The sequence below is a fragment of the Marmota flaviventris genome, chromosome 11 (genome assembly GCF_047511675.1).
Source record: "Marmota flaviventris isolate mMarFla1 chromosome 11, mMarFla1.hap1, whole genome shotgun sequence".
Lineage (NCBI taxonomy): Eukaryota > Metazoa > Chordata > Mammalia > Rodentia > Sciuridae > Marmota > Marmota flaviventris.
This window is the reverse complement of record NC_092508.1, coordinates 101,686,149-101,692,520: the sequence shown is the minus strand read 5'-3', so window position 1 is coordinate 101,692,520 and position 6,372 is coordinate 101,686,149.

The following is a 6,372-nucleotide window of genomic DNA, read 5'->3' as shown; positions in this document are numbered from 1 at the left end:
TTAAGAAAATAATGGTGTGTTTGCATGTATACATTTGACAAAAATCCCTCGGTTTCTGGTTTATGAATATTTATTACCATCTTTAAAAAGAGGTTAAATGAGAAAAACAGAACCACAAAGAATATAGTCATGCAATTTTGTCTTGAACAAGCTAATAAACTGCAAGCTGAAATAAAAACAGGAGTATAAAATGACCTAGTCCAGGAAACACTCCAAAGATCTTCTGATAAACTGGTAAGTATGATATTAAGGGAAAGGTACTTTGCAATCGAAAGACTTCAAAGGTTGCAAAACAGAAATTCAATGTTTTTCCTACTGTCAGTAAACAAAGAAATCCATATATATTTTCTTTCATAAATATACAATTCCAGCAACTCATTTTTACAGCCATTTTCCACTAAACCATCTTTCATTTTGATAACATAATTATAGTGGAACACAAAATTCTGTACTGAGGCTGAGGCTTCATTTAAGCTTCTCCAAGCTTCCTATTTAGAGTGCACTTGTTCTTGACCTACATATTGCTTAGCTTTTGATAGCTATCTTCAAAGAAGCCTCATTAATCTATTCATTGCAATTTCATTACCCCAAACACAGTCACACACACACATGGCCACTCCCTCTCTCATTGTCAATCCCAATTGGTGACTCCTCAGGGAGAATGTGTCCCATTTTTCTTTTTTAAGCCGCATATTAACAAAAAGGAAAACAAAAGAAGGCTCAACTTTGTAACATGGAAGAAAATTGGCTAATAAGCAAAGCTTAAGTGACACAGTCAGCACATGTGGGAACCTTTGACCACCCTTATGGTAAGGTCAGGTGATTCTGATTTCACATTTTTGCATGATGTTGTATGTGGGGGCTCACTCTTGAGGAGCCACCCAGTAACAACCATGGTATTTTAGCTTTTTCATTGCTGTGAGCAACAGACCTAACAAGAACAATTTTAGAAGAAGAAAAGTTTATTTGGGGGTTCGTGGTTTCAGGTCTCAGTCCACAGACAGCCAGCTCCCTTGATCTGGGTCCAACTTGTGGAAGAACATCATGCTGGAAGAATGTGGTGAAAGAAAGAGGCTCGGGACTTGGCCACCAGAAAGCAGAGAGAGAGCGAGCTCCATTCACCAAGATAACTGTGTACCCCAAACGGATGTCCCAAATGACCCACCTCCTCCAGCCACATCCTACCTGACTATAGTTACCACCCAGTTAATCCTTATCATGGAATTAATCCATCCATTATGTTAATACTCTCAGAACCCAACCACTTTACTCCTAAACTTCATTGCATTGTCTCACACATGAGCTTTTGGGGGTCACTTCATATCTATGCTATAATATGGGAATCTTAGAACTTATAATTAAGATTCATTAGAATCTTAATTAGGGGTAGAGAGAGAAGATGGGAGGGGAGGGGAGGGGAGATAGTAGAGGATAGGAAAGGTAGCAGAATTCAACAGTTACTAATATGGCATTATGTAAAAATGTGGATGTGTAACCGATGTGATTCTGCAATCCGTATTTGGGGTAAAAATGGGAGTTCATAACCCACTTGAATCTAATGTATGAAATATGATATGTCAAGAGCTTTGTAATGTTTTGAACAACCAATAAAAGAAATTAAAAAAATATTATTGCCAAAATTTAAAAAAAAGATTCATTAGAGAAACCATTGATCATCTTTACCTGGCTCTGTACAGAATGAATAAATTATACTTTTATTTGTATCTTTTGTAGTATCTAATCATATTTTGTTTGGGTCTCCACCATGTTAGATATGTCCTACTTACTTTTTTCAAATTTATAGGTCCTCAAAAAGTACCATGAAATTATATCTCCCTCCAAGGCTGCATTTGGCTTTGGCTTGGCTATTTGGAATTCATAACAATTGGTGTTGCATTCAAATAGCATATTTTCTATTGTTTGGGGCATAGAGATTTATAACAGTGCGTGAGAAGGTTTCTCTTTTGACATATCTACATTGATGAATTAAGGGGAATACTTCTCAATCACAAGCTTCTGCCCAAGTTCCCTTTTGAACAGAAGCATGAGCTCTCTGATGAGAAAAGAGATAAAGGAGCAGGTGGATAAAAGAGGAGATGAGCATGGAGTACATTTCTCAGACTACAAAAAGCTTCTACCTGCATCCTGGCTGGGGCAACTCCACTCTGTCTGGCATCAGCAAATCTGGTTGACATTTGTGTGAGTTCATCACTAATTACCCCCAGATTATGGGAAAAGATTAGCAGTTTTGTTTACTCTCCAATAAAGAAAGAAGAAAATTATGGATTTTGCTCTAAAAACTTTCCAAGGATCTCCTTACCTGCTTCAGTATGGCTCAGAATTGCCCTCCATTGAAATAAGCATATGTATTTTTGTAGGGGTGCCTGCATGGGAACATCCCTGGGTTTCTCTTGAACAAAGTCAAGAATGTTCCCTGAATTCATGCATCAGAAGTCATCTATTTTAGGAGTTGCAGGTGAATCTTCCCACAGAGTCTGTAAAGCCTTGGTGATATCATAAAATCCTCATTTCCTGTTTTTTTTATTACCAATTCCAAAAAGGTTCGCCTTCTTAAAAGACTCTTTTCTGAGAGATTGACTCTAATTTTCATGAGTTCCTCAGGTCAGAGGATGGGTGGTCTGGCCCTTGCCTCACACAGTTCTATATGTACCACATGCACGTAAGTTCTGGGTGTAGTTGAGGACAATTACTATAAAGCAATGTTTTAAAAACTTTCAAAAGCTGTATGATCATTTGAAGTGCCTACTAAAAATTACAGCTCAGGACTCCATAAATCTGGGTAACAACACTAAAACTCTGATAATAAAAGTACCGTACCAATGGTCATTATGATGTATATGGTCTTGAGTTCACCCTTTGAGGAGTAATGCATTTGAATGACAGACACTGGCTTGTGAATCAACAAACCTTGTTGAAGTTTCAGTGGCACAACTTAGTACAAGCACTACTTTGATTATGTTGATTTTTTTTCCATACCAGGGATTGAACCCAGAGGTGCTGAACCAATAAGCCATATCCCAAACCTTGTTTATTTTTTATTATATTTGGAGACAGCGTCTCACTAAGAGCTGAGGCTGACCTTGAACTTGGATCCTCCTGCCTCAGCCTCCCTAGCTTGCACCACTATGCCTAGTAATTATTTGAATCTTAAAAACCAGACTCGCTGTGGAATTACATGGACTGAGGTTCATGTCCTGACTCTTAACTTTCCTGTTAGCACTTTACTATTTCTTCATGCTTACAATGCTGCATAGTATGTGCTGAGGGCCATTGCTAAGTAAGAATGACGCATGGCATGACCCAGGTCATTTGCAGTGACATTGCATGTAAGGTGACCTTGCTCAAGGACCAGGGCAGATCTGGGTTTAGGGCGGATTGGGGTTTAGGGCGTTCCCGGTTTAGGACAATCCGGGTTTAGGGCGGTTCCAGGTTTAAGGTGTACCCTGCTGGGAATAGGGCGTATCCTGCTGCCTCAGGCGCGCCTGCTCCTTGAGTTCCTGTTGAGTTCTCGTGGGATTGAGAGAATATTTGGGATTTTGCCCAGAACGTGGATTTCCCCCAGAACGTGTGTAGAGTGCCGGTGTGAGTTCGGGAATAAAGAGTTGCTGTTTGAATCTACAAGGTGTGTGGTGGCTCGTGATTTTGTGCCCAGCCAGACTGCGGCATTTGGTGGCCTGTACGCGGAACGTCTGAAACTTGGAAGTAAGTGAAATTGCTGGCTTCTGAGAGAAGATGAGAGAATGGGTGACCATTTCAAAAAACAATGTGTTCTTGTTTTGATTTATTTTGTTTTTATTTCAAGTTGCCTGTTCCTAGAACTTTCTCAGGCAAACTGGGGAAAATGGTTCACTCAAGGTTTGAAGTTGTTCGCCTCCGAGGAAGATAAATTGTTAGAGAAAGGAGGCACCCCAGTAAGACCAAGAACAGTTAGGACATATGTTGATACAATACAAAAATGTAGCCCATGGCTTTTTAAAGATGAGTTATTAAGTATATCAATGGGACCATCATGGTATCCTGTAGAAGGATTTTTCTTCAACAAGAAAGAGATGGGTAGTTTTGTTTACTACATTTGTCTAAGACCTTGGTTTTTACAGACATCTGATTAATTTACAAAGCTAAAGTGTTAAAATAGCAACCACTAAATATAAAATCAAGTACTCTTTACTTATTAAGTTACATAAGTTAATATATTTAAACATTATGTGTGTTTTCATAAATTGGTGAATGGAAAAAAAGTTTAATATTGCTTTGGTCTGTGTCTTTGCTGAAACAAGGTTACTAAGTGTTAAGATTCTATCATGTGTAATTTATATACAAAGAGTATAAGAAGTTTCAGTTGGGTTTCAATTATATTATTATAGTACCATAAAAAACATGAAAGTATTTCATCTTATTAAAGTGGAGTAATTTGTCTAAATTCAAAAATTTTATAAGAGTTGTTTCAGAATGTGAATTTATAAAAAGGGTTAATGGCTACAAAAGAGATATAAAAAGATTCAAGATGTGGAAATATATTTTAATATGGAAGGTTAAAAGAAAAAAAAGTGTATCTAGATGAGATAATCTCTGTGTGGTAAAGTAAAAAGTTGTAAAATGCCATTTAAAAAGATTTTGAGAAAACTAGAATTACTTTAAAAGCTTGAGAAAGGAAGAAAGAAGAAAAAGATATTTGTACATGGAAGATTGACACAAAGCTTCTTAATGGAGTTAAAAAAAAAAAAGCCTTTGGTTGAAGGGCAGCCATGTAAACTAACATTGAAGCAATTTAAACAATCTAAGCCTCGTTTAAAAGAGTGAAGCTGTAGGTGGTGAAAAAGTACATTTAAAAGTACAGTATAGATGATAATTGGAAGGCTTTAAAAGGTTAAATTAAAGGTGGTTAAGATGCCTTCATTGTGTAGGAAAGAGTGCATCATTCAAAGCCTAGTTAATCTTAAAGGCATTACTTAAAAAAAATAAACACATGAAAATGGGAAGATAATAGGATAAAAGATACTTAGATAAAGAAGATTAAAAATTTGAAGTGAAAAACTTTAAAGACAGAAGTATAGAAAGTTAAAAAGATAAAAAGATAGAAAAGATGTAGGAAGATAAAAAAGATGTAGGAAGACAATAATTTTAAACCCACAAAATAGGAAACAAAAGAAAACTAAAAGAGAAAAAAAGCAACTAAGGGTGAATGTACAAACCTTAGGAAAAAAAAAACAACTATAAGATAGAAATAAGATAAAAAATGGTTGAAAATGTCAAGTAAGGTATTTCAGATAGAAAATGCAAAAAGCTAAGACAACTATTAGATACAGACATATACTTATTAAAGCAAAAAGAGGGAATTGGAAAGGGGTATATATCCCCCAAAGATAAACTTAAAATAACGCTTTTTACTCTAAACTTTTTAAATTTGGATTCATCAGGACTTAGTGCTGCGGAAAGACATATGTATCCAAAAAATGTACATAAGCCTAAGGTACTTTGGAAAGATATTCTAACAGGACAATGGAAAGGTCCTGACCCAGTGATTGTCTGGAGTCGGGGTTCTGTTTGTGTGTTTCCACAGGGAGAACAGCAACGGATTTGGATTTCAGAGAGACTAACCAAAGCAATTTCTACAGACCAAAAAGAAGATGATTTGACTCAAATCCATAACAGCTGATATCCAGAGCTCCAGCTTGGCTATTCTTACATCTGTGACAGTGATTAACCAGGATGCTTTTTTCAATATCTATTTTATTATTGCCTTTTCCCACATCATAAAGTTCTATTTTATTTTTTGAGGTCATACAAACCTAGGTTAATGTTTTTCTGATCAGTTTTATTTTTTGACTGTGGAGTTTTTAAACATTGCAATGGAGATTTCACCTGTGTAAAGCTACAAGGCCTTTACTATTGTCTTATGTGTTGTACGTTTGTGTGCACTCTTGTGTTTTGTGTTGTATGTCTGTGTGTGCGTATGTCCATATTTCTTATATGAGGAGCGCTCATGAAAAAATGGATCCGAATTATTAGTATTTTTTTTATTCACATGATTTAAATGGTTTAATTTAAATTAGGTAAACAGCTGTTAAGGATTGTTTTTAAAGGAGGTTAACAGATCTGTTTGTTTACTTTCACCTTTCCTTTTCATCGTATTTAATAATTCTGTTCAGGATAATGTCTCTTTAGCATCATTGTCAGAATTCCTATCTCCATCCCAGTGCCGGTGAAGACAAAGATAAAACCAAATGACAGCTTCTATGATAGCTATCACAGTAAACTGTATAAACTGATGCATCAATGAATATAACTCAACAAGTAATGCTCAATCAAGGAGTCGATTTACTTTGGGAGGAAATGGACATATTGATAGAC